Source organism: Myotis davidii, unplaced genomic scaffold (genome assembly GCF_000327345.1).
Source record: "Myotis davidii unplaced genomic scaffold, ASM32734v1 scaffold304, whole genome shotgun sequence".
Taxonomy (NCBI): domain Eukaryota; kingdom Metazoa; phylum Chordata; class Mammalia; order Chiroptera; family Vespertilionidae; genus Myotis; species Myotis davidii.
In genome coordinates this window covers 1,532,183-1,557,917 of record NW_006297661.1, presented here as the reverse complement: position 1 = coordinate 1,557,917, position 25,735 = coordinate 1,532,183, and positions in this window count along the sequence as shown.

The following is a 25,735-nucleotide window of genomic DNA, read 5'->3' as shown; positions in this document are numbered from 1 at the left end:
GTTATGAAGGTTCTTTTCTTTTCCTCGTTTGTTGAGTGTTTCTATCATTAAAGGGTGTTGAATCTAATCAAATTCTTTTTCTACTTCTATTGAGATGGCCCTGTAGTTTTTGTTTTTGCTCTGTCAATAGAGTGTATTATATTAAATTGATTTTCACAGCTAACCTAACCTGCATACCTGAGATAAATTGCAGTTGGTCATGGTATATAATTCTTTTTATATTGCTGGTTTCAGTTTTCTAGTATTTTTTTTAGTGTATCTACATCCATATTTTAAAGAGCTATTGGTGTGTAATTTTTCTTTCTTCCTGAGGTCTTTGGTTTTGGTACCAGGATAATATGGTCTCATAGAATGAGTAGGAAAGTTTTTCCTCCTTTTCTAATCTTTGGAAGATTTTTGTAAAGAATTGTGCTTCATTCTGCTTTTAAGTGTTTAGTAGAATTCAGCAGTAAAGCCTTATGGACCTGGGTTTTTCCTGGTGGGTAACTTTTTGATTATTAAGTAAATCATTTTTTATAGGTCTATTCAGATTGTCTATTTTTCTTGAGTTAGTTTTCAGTAGCTTATGTCTTTCGAGGAATTTGTCATTTTTAACTAGGTTATCTAATTTACTGGTATACAACTGTCCACAGTATTCCTTTATAATCTTATTGATTTCTTTAAGGTTGGGAGTAAAGTCCCCGCTTTCATTTCTGATTTTAGTAATTTGAGTCTTATCTCTTTTGGTCAATCTGGCTAGAAGTTTGTCAATTTTGTCCCTTTTTAAAAATAAGAATAATTTCATTTATATTTTCTTTGTGTGTGTGTTACATTTAACTTTTTAATCTAAGTAGGATTTATTTCAGTATCTGATATGATGAAGAAATTTCACTTTTTATTTTAAAATAGTTAACCAATTACTCCAGTAGCACTTACTGAGTAACTCATTTTTCCCCATTTATTTGAAGTGTCACTTAATTATAGACTACATTTTTATATATACTATGGATTATTTCTAGAGTTTCTATTCTTTTGTGTAATTGTATCTACTAGTTCTCTTAACAGACACTACATTGTTTTTATTTCTTATATTTAGCATTTTTAAAATCTCTAGTAACTAGAAGAAAAGCCTTTCTCTCATCATTCCTTAAGGTTTTTGTTGGCTATTTCTGTGCATTTATATTTCAGCTAATCATTAGAATCATTTTTTTCACATAACCTCTGTTCCCTCTCTAGCCCCCTCTCCAAAGTTTCTTTGTGGATTTATTTGATCTGAAACAAATTCATTAATGTACTGAGAAGAAGGACATTTTTCAATATTGAATCTATACATCTTACCCTTTAGATTATTTTTAGTGTTGCTGGCCATTAGGCTCTTGAGCTTCTTAAAGTATAAATATAAAATTATCTGACTTTTTCCTTTAACATTATTTCTCAGATCTTCTCTTTTATCTTCCCATCCTCTTCCATTCGGGTTTCACCTCTAAAAACTCTCTTGCTAATCTTTTTTCTTCACTTTAGAGCTTCTCATAGTTAGAATAATTGTCTTTGTCTGTTTCTTACCGTGGTTCTCAACCTTCTGGCCCTTTAAATACAGTTCCTCATGTTGTGACCCAACCATTATTTTCGTTGCTACTTCATAACTGTAATGTTGCTACTGTTATGAATCGTAATGTAAATATCTGATATACAGGATGGTCTTACGCGACCCCTGTGAAAGGGTCGTTCGACCGCCAAAGGGGTCTTTCGACCCACAGGTTGAGAACCGTTGCTTTAGTAGAAGCCATGGTGACTATCAATTGCTTATTTCAATCAAATAGTCCCTTTTTGTGATATTTAAAATATCTTTGTCACCTAGGATTTTCGCCACACTCCTACCTCCCACCCTGAGCCCACATACTATTCCCACCAACCACCTCCCATAGTCGGCAAACCGCAGCTTGCGAGCCACATGCGGCTCTTTGGCCCCTTGAGTGTGGCTCTTCCACAAAATACCACAGGCGGGCGTGCACATACAGTGCGATTGAAACTTCGTGGCCCGTGCGCAGAAGTTGGTATTTTGTGGAAGAGCCGGTATTTTGTGGAAGAGCCGCACTCAAGGGGCCAAAGAGCTGCATGTGGTTCACAAGCTGCAGTTTGCCGACTACTGACCTAACCCAAACCAGTTAGGATTGTCTTGTAGTATTTACTACTATCACTCTCCCATAAATAGGCATATCATCTCTATCTTCCAGTCCCTCCTCAATAAACACTTCACACAGGAAGAATGCCCATTTTAATACTACTCCAATCATTCCAGCAGCCTTTTGTGATGATATTTTACTCATTGTAATTGATTGTACAGAGATGCCTTATTTTAAAAAGTACAATGTTAGTGTTAGGGTTAGGGCTAGAAAAAAAAAGAATAGTACAATGTAGAAGCATGGATAATATACATAAAATAGTGATTGCTTTTATCAATTTGGGTTTATTTAAATGTTAGTTTATATTTTCTGAAGCCATAAAATTTTAAACTGGGAACTATTGTTTCCAAGAGTGTGAAACCTCTATGTACTTATAAATCAACTAGAGGCCTGGTGCACGAAATTTTTGCACTGGGGTGGAGGGGCCCTTCAGCCTGGCCTGCACCCTCTTCTATCCAGGACCCCTCGGGGGATGACCGACTGCTGGTTTAGGCCGGTTTAGGCCTGTGCAATCAGCCCTAAACCGGCAGTTGGACATCCCTCTTGTAATCCAGGACCACTGGCTCCTAATCACTTACTTACCTGCTTGCCTGCCTGATCACCCCTAACCACTCTGTGTGCCTGCCTGATTGCCCCTAATCACTTTGCTTGCCTGCCTGATCACCCCTAACCACTCTGCATGCCTGCCTGATTGCCCCTAATTATTCTGCCTGCCTGCCTGATCACCCCTAACCACTCTGCCTGCCTGCCTGATCACCCCTAACCCCTCTGTCTGCCTACCTGATTGCCCCTAACCCCTCTGCCTTCCAGCCTGATCGCTCCTAACTGCCTCTGCCTGCCTGCCTGCCTGCCTGATCACCCCTAACTGTCTCTGCCTCAGCCCCTGCCACCATAGCTTTGTCTGGGAGGACATCTGGTCTATCTGATTAATTAGCATATTACACTTTTATTAGTATAGACCAGAGGCTTGGTACACAAAATTGGTGCATGAGGGCTGGCGGTGTCCCTCCACCCGGCCTGCACCCTCTCCAATCCAGGATTCCTCGGACATCCCTCTTGCAATTCGGGACTGCTGGCTCCTAACCACTTGCCTGCCTGCCAGCCTGATCACCTCCTAACTGATCCCCTGGTGGCCTGATTGCCCCCTAACTGCTTGTTCCCCCATGCCAGCCTGATCTCGCCCCTAACTGCTTGCTCCCCTGTGCCTGCCTGCTCATGCCCCTAACTGCCCTCCCCTGCCAGCCTGATCACTCCCAACTGCCAGCCTGATCACCCCCTAACTGCTTTCTCTCCTGCCAGCCTGATCGACCCTAACTGCCTCTGCCTTGGCCCCTACCACTGTGGCTTTGTCTGAAAGGAAGTCGGACATCCAGAAGATGTCTGGTTGACCAGGTCTAATTAGCATATTACCCTTTAATTAGTATAGATAATTACAACAAAAATTTGCTTCAAAGACATGGAAGACTATAAACCTTAATATAATTTAAAATGTACAAAAATTTGTCATTTAATTGTTTGGTATATTTTCTTTATAAAGCTATTCTTGAGTATTTATATTTGCCAAATACCCTACTGTGGGTAGAGTTTTAAAAAGTCTCTGTATATTTAGTCCATGAGGGATAATAAATTAAAATCATTGTGCCATTAGAAGGCTTTCTGACCTAAATTCACCCAGACTGGATATTAACATAGAGAGTACAGAGGACAAGAAGAACAAACGAGCCTGCTTCATTAGAGGGAACTTCTGTGGGAATCAGAAAATATTTTTAGTAGATTACATCCTGAGTCTGGGAAGGGAAACAAATTAGCTAGCCAGTGGGATGGGAGTGGGGAACATTAAAAAAATTAGCAAGGTATATATGTACAGAGACTTAAGAAAATGCGGCAAATGTGAGAAATTAATAATATTCAGTTCTGCTAAACCAAAGGATGATTATGAAATTACTACAGGCCCGGTGCACGAAATTTGTGCATGGGGGGTGTGTCTCTCAGCCCAACCTGCACCCTCTCCAATCCAGGAGCAAGTCAGGGGATGTCCTACTAACGCCTTAGGCCTACTCCCTGTGGTTCTCTGCTTTCTGTGGGGCCTGTCTGCTTTGCCCCACTGTCCTATGTCTGTGGGGCCTGGGGGCTTTGCCGCCACCACTGTGTGAAGGAAGCTGCCACATCCTGCTGTCAGCTCTCTGTCTCTTTCTGCCAGACCTGGGAGCTTTGCCGCCACTGCCGTGCAAATGGAGCTGCCATGCCCTGCTGTCCACTCTCTGTCTGCCAGGCATGGGGGCGTCATCACCACCACCGTGCAAAGAAAGCCATCATGGGGGCATGCCCCCAGCCCAGCAGCCCCGTGTTGTGTCTGCAACCCTCCCTTCCCAGCAGCCTGGGTGTGGGATGCTGGCGTCATTGCCCTGGTGCCAGGGTCCTGCCCCTGGCTGCTTGGCACCTACATATGCAAATTAACCCACCATCTTTGTTGGGTTAATTTGCATACTAACTCCTGATTGGCTGGTGGGTGTTGTGAAGGTATGGTCAATTTGCATCTTTCCCTTTTATTAATGTAGATGGGAGAGATATGGTCAGAAAGCCAAACTAGGGCCAAATCATGAAGAGTTTTGTAAGCTATACCAAGGGGGTTGGCCCTTATCCTACAGTAATGGGAAGTTTCTTGCAATGTTGTTCCCATAGGTACATTATGAAGGAAAACACTCAAATTCTGCTTCTTATATAATGGCCAAGTAGCCTTTTAAAAAAGTACTAATCTATTATGAGAAGAGTGTCAACAAATCAGGTTCATAACTGACTTCAGTTTTTCTGAGTTCCCTAGTCTGTGTTTCTTTGTAAAGTATTCTGATCTTGTTTCCAAAGATCCAAAGTATAGAATTGTTTACTTGTTTCTAGCAGCTATTTTTCCCCTTCACCGATTGTCCCTGTGTTTGAATGTGCCTTTTGAGAGAGTGTTTTCCAATTTAATTCTCAGGAGAAAGGACCAAGTATGAAAAACATGAACTCTTTTCTTAGAAGCAGGTGAGCTGTCCTTATTTCCTGATGTACACAGCTGGCTTCAGGATGTATCAATGCCGAGAGCCATTTACAACCAAAAGTGGTTTGGATCTCTGTCAAGTCCCAGACAGAAAAGGAGATTAATGTTGCATGTCATTTCCAGCATCAGATAGGAGGACGGATTTGTAGCTATGATGAATGTTTAGTTGCAAATTTAGGAGAAGCTTACACCTTTGGCTACATCTGTGCAGCATGACACTGATGACTGAGAAATCACGTGGGACCTCAAGAAGGAGCTGGGAGGCACACTGCTTGCCTGTGATGCAGATGATGCTGTGGGGAAGGAGTGGTGATACCCCCTGAATTCCTAAAATCTATGAAACATTTAAGTTACTTTGTATAATGGTAGAGCTATTGCCGGAGGGTTTTTTCTTTGTTTTGGTGCAGAGTCAAGAATACTAACATTGAAGTTATGAGGAGGTAGCTCTAATCATTGGGGAATGAGGGATAAGGAGTGAACCTCCTGTGTCTACACTGTTGAGGGTGAGCTTTGAGTAGAGAATGAAAGTTGCACTGCACACCAAACCCCTGGACATTCATTTCCTCAAGTCTGGGTGGCCAACTCCTACCCCACACTGCATTTTGGAAGGAAATGTGACAAAAATGAGAATGTGTGATTTTTGTGTTTTAAACATACAAACTTGTAGAATAGAGTAGGCACAGGAGCTACATAAATAGTTTAGCTAGTTCAAGGGAGGAAATATACACTTTGTAAAGAGGGTTGTGCGTTTTGATTATTTATTTCTGACTAGAGGCCTGGTGCACAAAAATCGTGCACAGGTGGGGTCCCTAGGCCTGGCTGGAGATCAGGGCTGATCAGGGCCTTCTGGCTGCCAGCTGGGGCCTGCCTTCATTCTGCACTGCCTCCTGGTGGTCAGCACACATCGTAGAGAGCAATAGAACTCCCGGTCAAACACCCATGGACACTTTGCATATTAGCCTTTTATATATATAGTTTCCCTTAATTTTTATTTAAAGCTTAACATGTCCTAAGAAGATAAGAACAAAAGATGTTCTTTGAATTGAAATCTGGGCTAGAATTTAAAAAGGGAAATGGTGTATTCTTGGGGTCCTGGTAAGGTAATGGCAGTGGAAAGCACAGTGGGGAGGTCTCAGAAGGGAGGAAGGATCCCTTGTATAGTCATCCTCTCCACCCAGAGATTCTCCCTGGAGCTCTTCTCTGCTCAGAACTGGAAGGGATTTGTATTACTATGGGAAGCTATTTCCTGGTTAAAGTCTCTTAGACCTTAAATAACTTGTAAAAGACTGTTTTGACAAGGTCATGAAAATGGTGTGGGAAAAGGAAATTACTTGCTTTAATAACTCTGACAGTATTGGTGTTAAATGTTTCGCATTCTGTTTGGTTATTTGCATACAGATGGGGCCATGTGGACTTAGAACTATGTTCTTTTTTGTTTCTTCCCATTTCTACCACTACAAGAAATGAGTTGATATGCAGATCAAGTTGTCCTAAAAGAGCCAGTGATTTTAATTAGTTTTGAGAGAGGAATTAACCTAAATACAGAATTGGGATTAGAGTTGGAAGGATACTGTTCTGCCTTAACCATTTTTATCCTGGCCTAGTGAAGCTTTTACATTGCTTGAGGATTTAAGGACTGATGGAGCTTAGAAACATTCAGTCCAGGTGAGTCAGGACTGATTCAGCTTTTGCCACTGTATTGTGCTTTCTTTCCTTTCAAAATATAAAACACAGTGGGTTTCAGTTAAATTTAGAAAATTTAAAAAGTAGATGACCATTCCAAAAGAAACTCATCCCTGCTAATTTAGAAGGTTTCTATTTTTTTAAGGATGCTGCAATCAATTCATGTTATTGCCTGAATGCACAAATTGTTGCACTGAGCACCTCTGAACCTTTCATGGTCGACTTGAAGACCCTAGACACTCTGAAGCCTTTTAGAAACATGTCTTGGCATTTCAAACAAACAGACACACTCATACCAATGCTAACTCCTCTCTGTAGAAGTTAGTGTCAGAAATTGTCCTTTTCTCTTTTCTGAGCCTGAGTCTTTTGTCCATTATTCCAACTATCTAGAATACTCCCTGCTTCTTTTCTTCTCCTTTTCTTCCCTGAATACTCAGCTCAAACCCCAAGTTCTCAAAGGTTATTCATATCCTCAGCTTTGTTTTGGTTACTACTCAATTTATTTGGCAAGTAATGTCAACACATGGTATTGTTTTTTACACTGCAGTTATTAAGTGTTATGTAACTTTTAACATTTTGCTAACTATTTCCATATTGCAAGCTTTCAGAGAGTGGAAACTATGACTTCTCCAAATTGGCATTCAATAAAATGCATGTCAGAGTGTATAACACAAATTGTATGTTTAGCAAATAATTGTAATTTGGATTTTATATTACCATAGGATTTTTTTTTTACAAAAACACTTTTACAAAAGCCTAGCAAATGGAGGTATGCATTAAAATGTTTATTTAAAAACTGTAGCACATTATTTAATTTCTTTTATTTCTTAGTGTGAAAATATATTTTTAAATTAAAATCATATATATTAATGTATTTTATGTTTTAAATAAACTCTAGCGTTATAAAAATAGTAGAGGCCCGGTGAATGGAAATTCATGCACTGGAGTGGGGGTCCCTCAGCCTGGCCTGGCCCCTCTCACAGTCTGGGAGCCCTTAGGGGTGGGAGGCAACCTGGTGATCAGGTGAAGGTGACGTCCATCACAACTCTGCTGCTGCCATTGCCAGCAGTGCAAGCCTCAGCCGGCCCTGGTTACCTGAGCCTCGGGTGGCCCTGGGTGGCTGGGCAGCTGCCATCCGAGGCTTGCCTGCACCCTGGGCCAGCCCTGGATGGCTGTGGGCACTGCCATCTTTGTGATGGTGTAAGGGTCAATTATCATATTCCTTCTTTATTAGATAGGATAATTAATTATTATTTTGGTGACAGTTTCTAAACTCAAAATTTTAAAACATCTAGAATCTGTGTTTGGATATGGTAATTTTAATATTAAAATTTAAATCTGCTAACAATAAAAGACCAACTCTTATAAAAGCAGGAAATAAAGTCAATGTATTCTTATTAAAGACACTATAGAAAAAATGTCACTTCAGAAAAGATCAAAGTATAAGAATACTTTGTTTTATACCTTCCAGATAAAAGAATAAGTACCATAATTAATGCAAAGGTAACTAGTATCCATTAGGACTCAGAATCTCCTGAAACTTTATGAGGTCATGGGTCCTAAATTTTTATAGACTTTATCTCCTGATCTCTGGTTCACATATGTTTCATTAAGCATCTAAAGTACTTGTTATTTTTTGCTCATCAGATCCAATCAGCAGAATGTCATCAATATAATGGACTGGTATATTCCTTTTCTACTGCTTCTATAACAAATAACCATAAACTTAGTGTCTTAAAACAATACAAACCTATTACAGTTTTAGTGGTCAGAAGTCCCCAGGATTTTGGAGGGCTATGTTCTTTCTGGAGGCTTTAGGGGAAAATCCTTTTTTTCCCCAATTTCTCTGGGACCCCAGCATTCCTTAGCTGGTTGTCCCCCTCATCCCTCTTCAAAACCAATACAATAGTATCTTCAGATATTTCCCTCTCTTCCTCTCCCTCTCTCCCAATCTCCCTCTCTCTGACTTCTCATTCCATAATCACAGCTCCTTTATTCTCCCTCTGCCTCTGATCCTCCTGCCTTCCTTTTGTAATTACACTGGGCCCACCTGATGAGTCCTGGATAATTTCCCACCCCAATAGCCTTAATCACTTCTGCAAATCCTTTTTTTGTCATGTGGGTTCCATAGTCACAGGATTTAGGAATTAGGATATAAGCATCTTTATAGGACCATTATTCTGCTACCACAATGGGTTTGACATTGCATGGAATGTCAAAATGACCAGATCCCTGGGGACCATATAATGGCCATGAGTAGAGTTTGTGTAGTTCTGGGGTACACTAATGGCCCTTCCAAGTAAAAATGCTTCTTAATCTATAATAATAAAAGCATAATATGCTAATTAGACAAGACAGCCGAACGACCTTCTGGGGGAAACCGTTGTGGCAAGGGCCGAGGCAGAGGCAGTTAGGGGTGATCAGGCAGGCAGAGTGGTTAGGGACAATGAGGCAGGCATGCAAGTGATTAGGGGTGATGAGGCAGGCAGGTAGAGTGGTTAGGGGCAATCAGGCAGGCAAGCATGCCAATGGTTAGGAGCCAGTGATCCCAGATTGTGAGAGGGATGTCCATCTGCCAGTTTAGGCCTGATTCTGGGCCTAAACTGGCAGTTGGACACCACCCAAGGGGTCCCAAATTATGAGAGGGTGCAGGCTGGGCTGAGGGACCCTCCAGTCCCCGTGCATGAATTTCATACACTGAGCCTCTAGTTAGTATATAGAATGAAAAGCATTTGCTAGGTCATTAACTGTATACCAGATACCAGCATTGGTATAATTTGCTACAGTATAAATATACTATTTGGAACAATAGTTACAATGGAGTTACTACCAGATTAAGGTCATGTAATCCATGCTAATCCTCCACAATTCATCCACCTTTCCATTAAGCCAGACTAAATTAATTAAGGATGCCCACTTCCCATGCAGAGATCACACTCTAGTTATGGGTCTAGTGGCAAGAAGAAGTTGTTGGGATTTAGGCATCCCCCTTGAGGGGAAGAGCCTTGAAGATACTGAGCATCCTGCCTGGGCCACTGTTCTAGGTGAGGTTATTACAGTGATTTTAAGCAAGGGAAAGCTGTTCTCCCCAGACATGGGGAGCAAACATTTTCCACTGGCAAAGAGACTTGGAGTGACTTGAGTTTTCCAATTTCTCAGTCTCATTCAGGTCGAAACAGATGTCCCTAGCCCTCCCTGAGCTTCAGCATCATAACTTTCAAGAGAGACTTTGAAAGGCTGGATCCTGCAAACCACAAAATTAAAAATTGTAGTTGCTTTTCAGCAATACTGATCTTGTGGCTAAAAGAAATAAGAGATTCTTTTAGGGCTGCTGTGCAAGTCTTCTGACATGACTTGAAACCAGAGCTTAAATACCCAAGGCTCTCATTTTCTTTCTTTAGTAAGTCAGTGCACTCAGAAGACTCCAACTCACTCATACCACTATCCTTGTGGTGACCTCTATTGACATATGGTCAAGTGCAGCAGCCACTTAGGCCCCCAAGAAGCTCCATCACAATCATCCAGAGGTGTTACTTTGATTAATATAACACCACTGTATGTCCTAGATTGTTTGCCTTCCATTTCTATTTGTCTAGGAACTCAGTACTACATTCAAGTCTGAAGACATGATCCAAACCGGATCTAAGACCAGAAGCCTTCCTATGGCTTGAGAACTAACTAGTTCAAAAGGCCAATTCTCAGGCCGGGCCAGACATAGTGAATCAGAATCTCTGGGAGTGGGCCCAGGGGTCTGTGCTTAAGATCTCCAAGGGATTCCGAGGTATACTGAAGTTTGGGGTGCAGGAACCACCCCTAGGTTTGCTGAGTGAGCAAAGGGAAGGAACGGTAATTATTACAATTTAGAAACTTGGAGGAGAAGACCTCAAATGAAGACTCTGAGGAGAAGGTGTTTCTGGGTAGTATTGGGGTCTCTAAGTTCGCAGGAGGTTCCCCATGGGTTTGGGATCCAGACTTCTGAAGAAGCGTGGCTGGGCTGGTGCTCACAGGAACTGCCAGCCAACACGTCTCTTCTTTGTCCCCTAGACTCGCATTCTCTCTTGGGCCCCATGTTGGAACTGCCTAATGTACATCCAGCCTGTGATGCTGAAAAGTAGTTTGCAGAGTCCCAACCCAGCATCACAAAACAGAGAATAGAAGGGTCGCTTTGAAACTGAGAGACAATAACTTAATAACTGATATTTAATAACTTAATTGTTGGTACTTCCTATTTATTCACTTATAAGAAGAAATATAAGACATTTTAGATATTGATAGAAAATCAATTTGAAAACATAATTTTCCACTTTCAGCCAATAGATTAGTATAATAAATGTAAAAATTGTGAGTTTTTTGATGGAAATATATTTTACTTATTTGTATTTTTCTTTGTCTAGAAGATTCCGGTAAAACAAAGAAGGGGTTACAATTTCATTAAAAAAATAACTATACATATGAAGGTATGATGACATATAAAAAACTACATTTATTTAGCGTACTGTTTGAAACATTTTAATCCATGAAATGATCACCATGATCAAGATGAATATATCAATCACACCCAAACATTTTCTCATCCCCCTCACATCTTCCCTCCCAACTCCCCCACTACTCCCACCCCTGTCCCAGGGAGTCACTGCTCTGTCTTCTGTGGCTACAGATTAGTTTGCATTTTCTGGAGTTTAATATAAATGGAATTGTACAGTATGTACTCGTTTTTTGTCTGGCATCTTTTACTCACCATAATTATTTTGAGATTCATCCATGTTGTTCCGTGTATCATTAGTATATCCTTTTGCTGCTGATTAGTATTCCATTGTATGGATATACTACCATTTGTTGCAAGACATTTGGGTCGTTTTGAGTTTTAACATTACAAATAAAGCTACTATGAACACTCATGTATGAGTTTTTGTGTGTACATATGCTTTCATTTCTCTTTAGTAAAAAAAAAACCTGTTGTTTTTTAAATCTTATGTGTTAGGCCCTATGCTATGAATTCAGCATGCTCTAAGACAGAAATGCCCCTGCCCTCAAGAAAATACATTTTACTGCAGAGGCGTTTTAGTTAATGTGTATCATGATATTGAAACTCACCCATGCTATTCATATGTGTGAAATGTGATTTTAAAATATTATATACCTAAAGAAAATACAAAGATAATCTGGAAGCTGATAAAATATTGTAACTGCTGATTTGATTTCAACTGTGTGTGATTATCAAAAGGGTTTAGTTGTTCTTATTGATTTTAATAAGTAAGTGGCATAAATTTACACATATGAATAAATGTAATAGTAAAATATTAGTAATACAGCAGATGGGTGCTCTATGGAGAATATCTAGCTATGTAACTTTCGTGGTAATCGCTGGGTACAAGTACCACTTAAGTTCTTGTATAAATTCTTTAGTGAAGAACCCAAAGCAGACTTGGAAGAAAGCTCTGCATTTGAAGTATTTTGCTAAGGACACTGGGGAACTGATAAAGAACTGTATTCCTGTGGCCAGTTTCCCAGAGAGATGAGGTTGGCAGAGGAGTCACTGGGTGTAGGAGGGGACTTCTTACGCTTTGTTTATAAGTGGCTTCCAAGGGTTTGGTTTACAATACATGTTTATTTGAGGCCCCCAAAGACAGGTGTATATGAACCTTCATCTATCATCTTGTGATCACGGGGAAATGAGCTGCAGTCTTTCTGATTTCTTTGCCAGAGGCAATAGCTTTTCTCCATTAACATAATGCAAGGGATCATTCCACCAAAAACTCTTCCAAAGTTCACGGATATTTTCCCTTGAGATGACTAATTCTGGTACTCAGTTTGAGTTTAAAATAAGTTATTTTTATATCTATTTTGATACAGCAGACTTGTTTTAAGAGTAAAGCCATCATGGGTAATAAAACATGGACTTTAACCTTCAGCTCCAACAAACCTTAACATGATACAGCACTGTGATATTTATTCAGAGCACATTTTCATGCGTTATCTTGTTTTGGTTATTGAGACGTTACTATAAGAAAGAAAGGGTCACCATTTTCATCATCATTTTGCAGATTAAGAAACCCATTGCTCAACAGGTTAGGTGATTGCCTAAGGACATGAACTGATAAATGGTGGATTTAAAACTGGGGCACAGAGCTAACCTTTTAAGTATACTTTTTGATTTCAAAGCATTTTGTAATATATTTCAAATAAAAAAAATAAGAAAAACTGAATATGTTCATCCATCAAAATAGGACGGGATGAAGGAAAAAAAAAAAACACTGAACCAGAGCCCTGGATCCAATCCCAGGTCACTGACTGACTGATTTTAGATAAGCTGTTATTCTTTCTGGGCCTCAGCCTTATCATCAAAACAAAAGAAGGTGATGAACTGAATTAGCTCTAATGTCTTGAGGACCTAACATTGTTTGAAATAATTGCTGTTCAACTGTAAGTTCTAGCTTTTTCTAAGTGATTAATTCCCCCTCAGCATCCCCTCTCTACACATCTCACTGACCAACGAGATAATTTCATATATGTAAATTGTGGAGACCTCAGAGCTCCAACTACCAAACATCTCTGCCCCTTAAGCTTGCCATGCTCCTGCCTTATCCAAGGTTGCCCGAATTCCCCCCAAATAGAGCCTCTTTTGGGGGGTTCAAGGAAAAGTTGACAGATATAGTACATTAGTTTGCTAGGGCTGCTATAACGAAATCCCACAGACTAGGTCACTTAAATAACATAAATTAGTTTTTTCACAGTTCTGGAGGCTAGAAACCCAAGATCAAGGTGTCAGAAGGTTTAGTGTCTTTTGTTGCCTCTCTCCTTGCTTTGCTGATGACTGCCTTCTCATCATTTCTTCACATGGTCATCCCTTTGTCTTTGTGTTATCTGTGTCCTCATCTTCTCTTTTTATGAGGACTAGTGGCGACATCTCTCTTGAAATCCGGGACCACTGGCTCCTAACCGCTCACCCGCCTGCCAGCCTGATCCCCCTAACTGATCTCCCCTACCAGCCTGATCACCCCTAACACCTCTACCTCAGCCCCGCCAACATGGCTTTGTCCAGAAGGACATCCGGAAGGTCTCCTGGAAGGTCTCCCAGTCTAATTAGCATATTAACCTTTTATTAGTATAGATAGAGGCCTGGTGCATGGGTGGGGGCCAGCTGGTTTGCCCTGAAGGGTGTCCCAGATCAGGGTGTGGTTCCCTTGGGGCATGGGGTGGTCTGGGTGAGGGGTCTGTGGTGGTTTTCAGGCGGGCCATGCCCCCATGGGGTGAGGGTCCTTGCTAGGAGAGGTGTGGCCAGCCTGGGTGAGGGGCTGAGGGCTGTTTTCAAGCTGGCCACATCCCCTTCAGGCCGGGGGGGTCCCCCTGGGGTGCCTGGCCAGCCTGGGAGGGGCTGAAGGGCCATTTTCAGGCTGGCCACACACACCCTTCAGGGTGGGGGTCCCCACTGGGGTGCCTGCTCAGTCTGGGTGAGGAAGCTGGCCACATCCCCTTCAGGCCGGGGGGGTCCCCCTGGGGTGCCTGGCCAGCCTGGGTGAGGGGCTGAGGGCCATGTTCAGGCTGGCCACAACCCCTTCAGGATGGCGGTTCCTGCTGGGGTGCCTGGCTAGCCTTGGTGAGGGGCTGATGGCTGTTTGCCAGCTGGCCACGGCCCCTGGCAACCCAGGTTCTCTGCCCCTCCTTGAGTGGAGGCCACCCCGGCTGGAAGCAGGTATCTGGGATTTATTTATTTTCTATAATTGAAACTTTGTAGCCTTCAGCGGAGCTCAGGGCTGGCCAGGGCAGGCGGGAAGCTTGGCTTTCTCCATCGCCAGGGGCAACTCAAGCCTCCTGTTCACTCTAGCTCCATGGCCGCCACCATCTTGGTTGGGTTTATTTGCATACTCACTCCTGATTGGCTTGTAGGCATGGCTTGTGAGTGTAGTAGAGGTATGGTCAATTTGCATGTTTCTCATTTATTAGATAAGATATCAGTCATATTATTTTAGGCCCATTCTAATCATCTCACTTAGCCTTAATCACATCTTTAAAAGACACTATTTCCAAAAGCAATCACATTCTGAGGTACTAGGGATTAGGTTTTCAAATATATGAATGGGTGAAGAGCAATTCAGCCCATAACATACTGCCTGTAGAAAGATTTCCTTAAAACATTCTCTAGGAGTAAGGAAATATGCCATAAAATAGAACATTAAAGTGAAAAGTGAATATAATTGTGGGGAATGGTATAAAATCTGGGATGAAGAATTGGTATGAAGTGGACTGGGGCACCTGGAAGATACCCTTTGCGGAAAGTAGGCCTTGCCCACTGTTGTCTTTGTAGAAATAATGACTTGGATGAAAATAAACTTAACTTATTGATGTATCTTAAAAATAACTGCTTCCTTGTGTCACTGTTTTGGTAGAATCCTGGTAGAAAAATGAAACAGTATACTGTGTTTTCAGCCCTAGAATTCACTGTTCTTCCTCATCCAAATGATATATATTTTACTATGGTATTTCAGGACCACAAGCAATAAAAAAATTCTAAAAACTCCTAAAATATGTGTCTACTTTTACAATTATTGTATTATTGTTATATATTTTTTCTATGTTCAGGCTGAATAAAAGATAATGCACTTGCCTCAAGTAGGTTTGTACAAATTTCCAGTGTCACAGATTTGACACGTATGTCACGATTCCCAAAATGCCTAGTTTGCATTTTGCGATGTATTTCAAATAAAAATATGATGTCCACTGGATAATTAGATTTAAATTTGAATTAATTAAATTTAAATTTAGTTCCTCAGTTGCACTAGCAACATCTCAAGTGCTCAGCCGTCATGAGTGGCTGCCATATTGAGCAGCACAGATGGAGAACATTAGCATTATCACAGAAAGCCTATTGGACAGCATTGACCTAGATTGTTTTTCAGACAGACACCTATTGATAAATACCTTCTCATTTAAAGAACAAAACTTGTACTGTAAAAGATTGGTTTCTGTAGCAGTTAACAATGCATAAGCAGCAAAAACCCAGCTATGGTGGCTTAAACAAAGAAGAGTTAGGTATTCCTATTGTAGATTCAGCCATTCAACAATATCAGGGCCCACGTTGCCATGGTTGAAAGGTGACTACTTTGGCTTCAATTATTACATTCATATTTAAGTTAAGAAGGATAAAGGAAATATGTGGCACCTGTACCAGGAAAGAATAAAACTTTCCCCAGAAGTCCCTTAGCCAACTTTGACATGTATCTTAACCACAATGGTTTAAAGTCCTGTGTTTAAATCTAGTGATATTAAACTGATAATTATGTGTTCTTTTGTTTGCCTTAAGTTTACAAGTACTAAACACCTAGCCATGGAAGATGGCAAGGACTAATAGATTGAGAGTCATGGTTGGGAGAGCCAACCAACAAACTGTCACAGCTTTCTAGTAGGATTTATGAGAAATATTTTCTATCATCACAGGGCCTGATTAATAGATGCAAAAGATTATGTCCTATTATTTTTAAAAAGAGAATAGGTATTTAAAGTCTGAGCTTATTCAACAATCCATATTCCCAATATTGATGAAGCAGGAAGAAGTGGCTACCTCTACCTGAATTAGATATGCTGACTGTGATAATAATTGTGGGTACATAGAGTAGTTGTGAAATATGTCTGTTACTGGCAGGCAATGCAATGCAAAAGAAAGTGGATAGATTTTATTTTACCTATGATTATAACTAGTAAGTTAATTAGGTTACTTATAATTTGATCATCTGTAGAATAGAGATTATTGTGAAACTCAAATTAGCCAACATGTGTGAAGTGTGTCTGGTGTGGAATAAGCACTTCATAAATGTTACTCCTGATTCCTACTTCTTTGCACATGCTGTGCAGAGTGATCCTAAACTGAACTGTCAGAAATGACCATTGACAATCTCAGAAAATTTTCAAATATAGATGGAAGTATTAACATTTTGTATTAGCCTGATCACATATAAGCAGGAAAATATATATCTTAAGTCCTGTGTTTAAATCTAGTGATATCAAACTGATAATTATGTGTTCTTTTGTTTGCCTGAAGTTTACAATTACTAAATAGGATTGAATATTATTTTCCCCTTAAATTTCTTTTGCTTAGTTAACTCACAGATCTGGACATAACTTATAATAAAGACAACCTCTGCTTAATGGGCTTCAGAAACTAAATTGCCTGGAGAGGAGGCACATGTGGGAGAGGAGGTGATCGCAGGGGCAAATGTGGGGAATCATGACAGGAAGGCCTCTTTACATCCTCAGCAACTTTAGGAAAGAAAGGTGGTTGTCGAAAGAAACCAGTTGGGCCCCAGCAGAGCCATTCTGGGGAAAGAGGGAGGGGCTGGTAAAGATTTACAAAAAAATAAAATCTTCCCTAAAATTAACAACAGGAGCCTTGGAGCCAAACAACCATCTTCAGGGTGAACAAGGCAAATTTTGAGAAAAGTATAGGGTTACAACAGTCATTTTGAATTGCTACTGGTTTTTTTTTATATTTTTTAATTGTTTTCCCCCTCGGATATGGTATCCAACTGGGACTGCAATCAGCTTCATTATGCTTATATCAAAAGGAGTAGCACAAAGGGAACAGGTATATCTGAGGAAAATCTGTTGTAAATAGTTGCCCAGATGGAGAGGAATCTGGTAGTCCTAGGTTTCCCCTGTGAAATAATGTGACTTACAAATTCCTTTGGCTCTTGCAATGTAGCAAGGATTTTGAAGGTAGACAAAGGAGTTATTTCTTGTTTGTTGCTATTATTCAAATTGAAGTTTTCCTAAAGCCTGCCTTAGGCCCCTTTCTTCTGAAATGAGAGTCTACTCTTTACATGTAGACAGCAAGAAAGAATTCACAGAAGGGTAATTAGAATGAATAAATGAGGTAAGATGAAGAAGAGTGATGAGTATATTTGGCTAGGTAGTGAGGATGAAATGGTAAGCATTTTGTTCCATATTTGGAAAGCAATAAATTGCAAAGGCCAAAAGGAATTATTTGCTGTGTTACTTGAGGCATAACGAAGCATAACAAGGTAAAATGAAAGTAAGGAGAATGTAGTGAGTACTTTATTTGAAGTATCTCCTGCCAGGAGTAGCTATAGGTTAGTCTTCTAAGAACAGGCCTCATTTAGCACAATGGACTTTCTCTGGGATTGGATGCCACCCATTACAATGTAGAATCCTTTCTTCCAGAGAGGTACCATGAGAGCTTTTGCTGGAAATTTAAGATTATTTTAGGCTGCCACTAGAATAATGTTGCAAGAAGCAATTCTCTATTGCTTTGCATATTCAACTGTTTAGAACTGCATGCTTTTTTTCCCCTTTAACATTGTTTTGGTTTGGGTATCCACAAAACCAGAGCTTGAAATAAAAATTCAGGGGCATGCAATTTATTTGGGATGTGACTTCAGGACATAGGAGGAAGGGAGGGAGGAGGAAAAGCCAACAAAAACTGCAATATAAATGTTCTCTGCTCTTGTAGGCAATGGGGGTTCAATTCTCAGCATGCCTCCCAGAATTCTCTCCCTAGGTATGGGAGGTGGAAACATTTGTCCTCTGGCTCCCATTGCGGTTGGTTAAGGATTACCCTCATAGATGTTTTCCCAGCACTTGCAAGGGCTGGCTTCCTACAGATTAGTCAAAAACTCTTAAGCAGAAAAGCAAAGGGTTCATGGAATAGGAAACAGTAGCAGTACATGGAACTGTCTAGCACAGACGTGGCTAAGATTAGAGGTGGGCCAAGGAGATGGGTCTCAAACCATCGGCAGTACCTGCTACAAACCCAGCTTACCGCCCTAAGCACCTAACACATCAGATTCAGACTTGCCAAGATGGACAGCAAAGCATTTTGTATAGCAACTTTGACTCAGAAATGTCAGAGATTGTGCCCTTCGTCAAAGCTTACTGTTTTCCACACTTACAGTATCTGTATTCTTTCATGTCTTCTTGGGTTTTTAGTAACTGCCAGATTCATTTTTTTCAAATTTTATGCAGAAATTATAATATGCCGTGTTGCCATTAACTTCTTCAAAAAAGTTCATTTTCTATTGTGGATTACCACAAATTTAGCAACTTAAAACAACACAGATTTATTTATTATCTTTCAGTTTTTGTCTCATTCAGTGCATTGCCAAATAAGCAGATACTCCATGATTTTTGTGCAACTGTGTACTTAGTAAAGCGATTTACATTCAGTACACATTCAATAAATGTAGGCTGGTTAGTTTTTCATTTCTATCCATTATTGTTAAAAAATTGAAAAACTAATATGTGCACATGATAAAAACTTAAGCATTGCAAAGGTTTTTACAATAAAATGTTATTTTTCCTCTTACCTTGGACCTCCAATCTCCCTTTCCTGATATAGTCATTGCTAATAGTTCTTTGTTTATTGTTCTATTCTAAAAGTTATCTGTGGATATACAATTATTTCCATATATTCATTAAAATGCCAGTGGCGTCATGTTGTTTATGTTATCTGTACTTTGTTTTTCACTGAAAAAATATCAAAGATTGGTCAATAACATCACATACAGACCTACCTCATTCATTTTAATGGCCATGTGATAGTCCATTTATAGATGTGTTATTCATCAATACAATTTTTCTGCTTTTCAAAATATTTCTAGCACTATAATAATCATAACATAATTATTAAAGCCCATTTTATTAGCCAGGATAGACTAGATTATGCTGTAGTATATTAGTTTTCTATTGTGGATTACCACAAATGTAGCAACTAAAAACAAAACAAATTTATGAAATCTCTCAGTTTTTGTGTGACAGATTTCTGGGCATGGTTTTGCTGGGTCCCACGTTCAATGTCTCACCAAGCTGAAAATCAAGATGTCAGCTGGGGCTGTAGTCACATCCAAGGCTTCAGGTTCTCTTCCCAGCTCATTGTTTGTTGGCAGAAATAATTTCCTTGCAGCTGTATGACTGAGGTCCCCATTTTCTTGATAGTTATAGCTGAGGATTACTCCAGAAGCTGCCTTCATAGGCATATAATAACATGGCTGTTTACTTCTTCTATGCCAGTAGTGAAAGAAGTTTTTAGGGGTAAAATTGGAAGAGTTCAGAAGTTTTAGGAATTAGGGGGTCCATGGAGGAGGGAGGCATAGTGGTTAGGGGCTTGGAGCTAGCCAAAAGGCATACATTAACAAAGAACAAAAAGTGCCACAGGATAAGGGGATAGGAAGACACCCATTCACAGAAGATAGGGGAAAGACACAGGGGATAGAGAAATGGGAGAAAGAGGAAGACAGATTTTCACAGGAGATAGAGAATTCTACCACTGAAGGGGGCGGAGAGAAGAGGAGGGCCCCACATGGGGTTTGAGCTTTGAAGCTGCTATAGTGACCAATCAGAAGGGGATATCAGGATATAAAGAACTGTAGCCTTTGTAAACCTTAGAAAAAGGGGCTTAGTGGGCTACCCCTTTTGGGACCCCCTCCCCAAGTGGGAGTCTGTACTTGTTTCCAATAAATTTCCACCTTTTAGAATGCCACCTTTGGTCCGTGGCTTCATTCTTTGAATCCACCTGGACAAGAACCTGGGAAAGAAATCACCTTTGTATCCTGATCAGAGAAAAATCACCCGACTCAGTCACGTTTCAGTAGGACTGTGTGCTTCTTGTTTCTTTTAAGGGCTCACCTGATCAGGTCAAGCTCAATCACACCTACAATACTTTTTGTCATATCCCCTGATATTTAAAGTACTTGTCTACACTAAGGGGATCATGGGGGCCATTTAAAAAGTCTACCTACCACATGTAATAGCAAGTACCTCTAAAATATTGGTGGTTTAAAACAATGAAGGTTTATTTTGTACTCAATGTATATGTTTGTCATAGGAGCTCAGTGAAACTTTACTGGTTGTAATGCAAAAATTTATTCAGGTTGATCACTTGGCCTTTAAATGTTGCTGATAGCCATGCCAATGGGAAAAGAGAGACCTGGGGAATATTGCCTTGAAAATTAAATGCTTTAGTAACAATTTATTGGCCAGAATTACTTAAAGGCCAGGAAGTGAAATACTACCCTATGCCTAAGCAACTGACATACCTAGACAACCATTTCACACACATGCTGTTACAGGTGGCTAATGTGGTGGTACTGCACTCAAATAGCTAAAGACCCTCACACTGGGTAGCACTTGTGCTCTATTTTGAGACCTTTTATAATTAACTAGTGGTAGATTCCAGATGGTAGTTATAAGGAAGGTGAAATATTTTCATTCTTTGTTCAAAGTACATCTGTCAGTTGAAGGCTGTTTGATAGCTTTGGGTCTTTCAGCGATAGGGTTTGCTCTGAGAGTTTCCGTTGTATAATAATTGACCTTGACAGTGTCCACATCCCCAAGGAGAAGATAGGTGGTCAGGAGAGCAAAAGAAGGGAACAGGTGGGATGCAGGATGAGCAGTCAGCAAAAATTTGTCAATAATAAAACAGGATGGAGAGAGGTTATTTTCTTCTCTGAATTACTTCACAAAGTTTTGCTAACTTCCTTTCCAGAACTAAAATTCTAGAATGATCCTTGAAGCCCAGCGTTCTGTATATCCTGCAGTGTAGTTTTCAAATGGACATTCAGTCTCTGTGTGACCATTTATAAAAGCAGGGACCTCACTACCCCCGAGGCAATGTATTCCTCCTGTGTGAGTAAAAATGTCAATTATAAAAACATGCAAAAATAATTGTATATGTAATCTCTGAGTGCTCATCATCTAGCTTAAGCGATGGTCGTGTATTGCTGTTCTTGTTCCAGCTATCTCACATTCACAGTTTCTTTGCCAGTAGTGAAAGAAACTACTATTTGCTATTTTAAAGCAAATCCTATGTATAAAGACATCGTTTACCCATTACTTACCAACCATTTAGTTTTAGATAATTCTACTTGTGAAAAAACTTTTTGAATATTGTGCTAAAAGTTGGCTTTCTGTAAATTTTGCTCCTTTATCCTGATTTGTCTTTTTGTAACAAAGCAAAATAGCCTCTCTATTCTTCATAAGACTGTGTTACAATCAGCAAACATTTAAATTCTGCTTGTTGGAATTATGATATCTACTTTTCCTCCCTGCCCATCTAAAAACTTTTTGTCATAAAACATAATATATTTTATTAACTGCCAGGCTTATGATGAAATTTCTTTATTATCTTAGCCATGCTTTTCTGAACACATTCCAAATGGCCAAGGTATTTCTTAAAATGAGATATTAGAACGTAATTCAATTCTCTAGAGATGTTCTAACCACTGGAAAATGCAGTGCTGCTTCCGTGGGGCTGGATAGACATGCAGGGTGAATTTCTTAATAGGAAGGAACACTGGTAACTCATATTGAACTTTTAGTCAACTGGAACAAATTAGCATTTTTTACATAAATTGTTACAAAAGGACTTTTTCATATGTGTGGAATTTATTTTATTGAATCTAAATTCAGGTTTAACATTTTTATCTCATGCATCTTAGTTTCCACTTGTCTTAGTTCTGTCATTCTACAGATTAGCCAGTTCTCAGGGTTTTATTCCATACAAAAATTTGACACGCCTGACTTCTAGATCTGCACATAGTTGATAGTGAGGCAGGGGCATGGAAATGAGCCTGGGCTCTGGAATCAGACAGCCTGGGGAAAATCCTGGCTCTATACACCAGCTGTGTATCATGAGTGAGTGCCCTTACCTTCCTACCCTTAATTCCTCATCTTTACAATGGAAGATAGGAACGTGCCCACTTCATAGGGTTTTTGTGAGGAATAAGTCTATTAGTATTTAAAGTTCTGAAAATTCCTAGCCTTAGACCAGAGTAAGGATTAGTATATGTTGCCTATTATTATGAATTAAACATGTAAACAGAGCTGGGCCAAGAGCAGAATTTGGAGGTGATGGACCAACACTATTTTGGCAGTCATTCAACCAGCCAAAATCCACCTAAATGTTGTCTTTTCCAAATGTCTCTGTTTTTTACATAAGGCTACCATTCATGACTTTGTAAAAATGCCTTGCTGATGTCAAGACCTATATTTTTCAGCTTCTGGTTAATTTTCACATTAGTTAGTTAATTATTGCTTAAGCAATATAATAGGTATAACAAAATATCAAAAGTCAGTTTACTCCCTTCCTTTTAAAAATTAGTTCGTATCCATCATATTGGGCCTAGAAGAAACACAAATATGTATTGCTTGACACACCTCGCTAGGTGCTGGGGAGTGGGCAGAAGAGAGGATGGCTGCTTTGGGAGTTTACGGAGAAATGTTTGGAAATCAGTTGATGGAGATTGGATTGTAAAACATGAGTTATGAATTAGCTGAGTTCATAAGCTGCAGTTGGTTAGTTTCCCTGAAAAGGAATGCTCACCTCAAACTAAGAAAGTAATATTCGAAGACAGATGTCTTGAAAAAGAGCAGCAGCAGCATAGGAGCCATGGAAGAATATCTGTAGACCACGTCTAATAAAAAGAAGAATCCAAACTAGCTCAGAAAAGTAAGACTGCTAAAGGTTATCACTATTTGCTTTGGGAAGGTGAATTGTACATCTGTACCAGAACTCCAATGATACGCTGTGCAGTTTGAAAGAGAATTACGTGTCTGCTATCTGTTCCCCTGGAATACCGACGGGTCTGGGTTGCTTTTCACCACATATGGAGCATAGTCATACCATAACCTTTTTTATTTTTAATATTGCAATGGTTTGACTTAAAGTAGAGGCTAAACAGCATGCCACATTCCACTTTGGGAAGAAACTGGGGCTGAGGAGAGGCCTGTAATTAACAATTAAGAGAGGTATGATTTCCTCTTTTTCACAGGCAGGTGTAATAAATTCCAGCTAGAAGGATGTTGACTGCCAGTTGATAATGACACACTCTATCAGTGATGGCGAACCTATGACACTCGTGTCAGATGTGACACGCGAACTCATTTTTTGGTTGATTTTTCTTTGTTAAATGGCATTTAAATATATAAAATAAATATCAAAAATATAAGTCTTTGTTTTACTATGGTTGCAAATATCAAAAAATTTCTATATGTGACACGACACCAGAGTTAAATTAGGGTTTTTCAAAATGCTGACACACCGAGCTCAAAAGGTTCACCATCACTGCACTATATCAACTAAAAGCCTGTAGGCCAAGAATACAAATGGCGAGACCTACATCAACTATCCTATTCCGTGTCTGGGCATATCCACTCACTAATGGAGTTTGAAATGTAAAGCTGGACTTAAATGGACATACTACTCCATTGGTAAAATCACATTGGGATACAATAACACATTGGAGACAATAACAGATTACAGGAACCATTATTTTTTTATATATTTATTTTTATTTTTTTATTGCTTACAGTATTACAAAGGGAAGGAACCATTATTAAGAGTGTAACATCTTCAATCCAGACAATTAAAAACAAGCAAGCAAACAAACAAAAAAACCCAACAGCAACAGTATAGGCCTCTGCATTTCAATGAGTTTTGGTAATGGCATGGCTTTGGAAAACATCAATTCCACTGAATCTCTTTTCTTGCAAATATCTGCAGATCTTAGAGAGAATTGGCTTTGTTATGACTGACAGGAAATAAAAAAGGCAGAGGCCTACAATGAATTATCTCTTACAGGGGTAGCTCTATGTAGTGTGGCCAGGACAAGAAAGCAGAATGAATTTATTCATCTGTACTATGGATGTAGAATGACAAGGGTGGTGATCAACTAGTTTATTAAAAAATTGAAAATTATTTCAACCCTACAGCAATTATTACAATTAGAGGACTGAAATGTCAACATTAATTTTTAATTATTTCTGTTAAACTTTATTTAAAAGTGGTAATGATTCTTTTAATCATGGCAAGTAATATAACTAGTGACTATATAATGAGATGTATACAATTCTTATTCTTTTAGTAAAGGAGAACCCATATTCAATTAACTTTTATAGCAAGTTACTTTTTCTCGTCATGATTTTTTATTGAGTTTAGAGAGAGGGGGAGCGGGAGTGGGAGAGAGAAACATCCAGTGAGAAACCTTGATCAGTTGCCTCCTATACATAACCCTATAGGGGATAGAACCCACAATTCTGGGTATATGCCCACAACCTGGGAAATCAAACTTGTGACCTTTTGGTGTAGGGGATGATGCTCCAACCAACAGACCCACGCCAGCCAGTGCACATCTTAAATTTAAGAAAGTCCTAATGTATTGATATATATTAGATGAATTGTGAATTTCCTTGTTGTTTAAGACAACATTCTGGTGCAGATTGAGCAAACCAGGCAAGCAGTTCCTTGTATTGAATTAACAGTGTTTGCTGTAGTTGCTATGCAGTTTAAGAACCACTTACATCTTCTAATATATTTCTCATTTCCCATGATTTCAAAAAATACTATCACACATTCTGTAATTCTGTTTCTTGGTACCTCATGTGATTTGATTCATTAGAACGTAAGGGCATGGGCTTCATTATTATCCCTCATATGCAAGAGGTGGAAAGTGCATTGAACCAGAAGTCAGGACACTGCCAAACGCTGCCATACATGCAACTTTGAGCAAGACACTTACCCGAATAGTTTTATTGTTTGTAAAACAAACACATTGGACTGTGTAATCTTTTTGAGGTTCTGACAGTATCAAAATTCTATTTTAAGTATTTGGTTTATCTTAATAGTATTTATTATACCTTTTCCAGCTTGATTATTTTTGATGGTATAAAAGGAAGCAAAATAGTTGAATATCTCTATTTGTTTTCTGTCATCAGTTAATGTTATATCATCTGCTCTAAGATTTAGGGCAAGCTCTACTTATCTGTTTCTCTTTGTCTAGCTTTTTTCTTTCTTTCTTTTCTTTTTTTCTTAAAGGCCGTTTGCTAGCTTGAGAATTCTTTGCTAAGC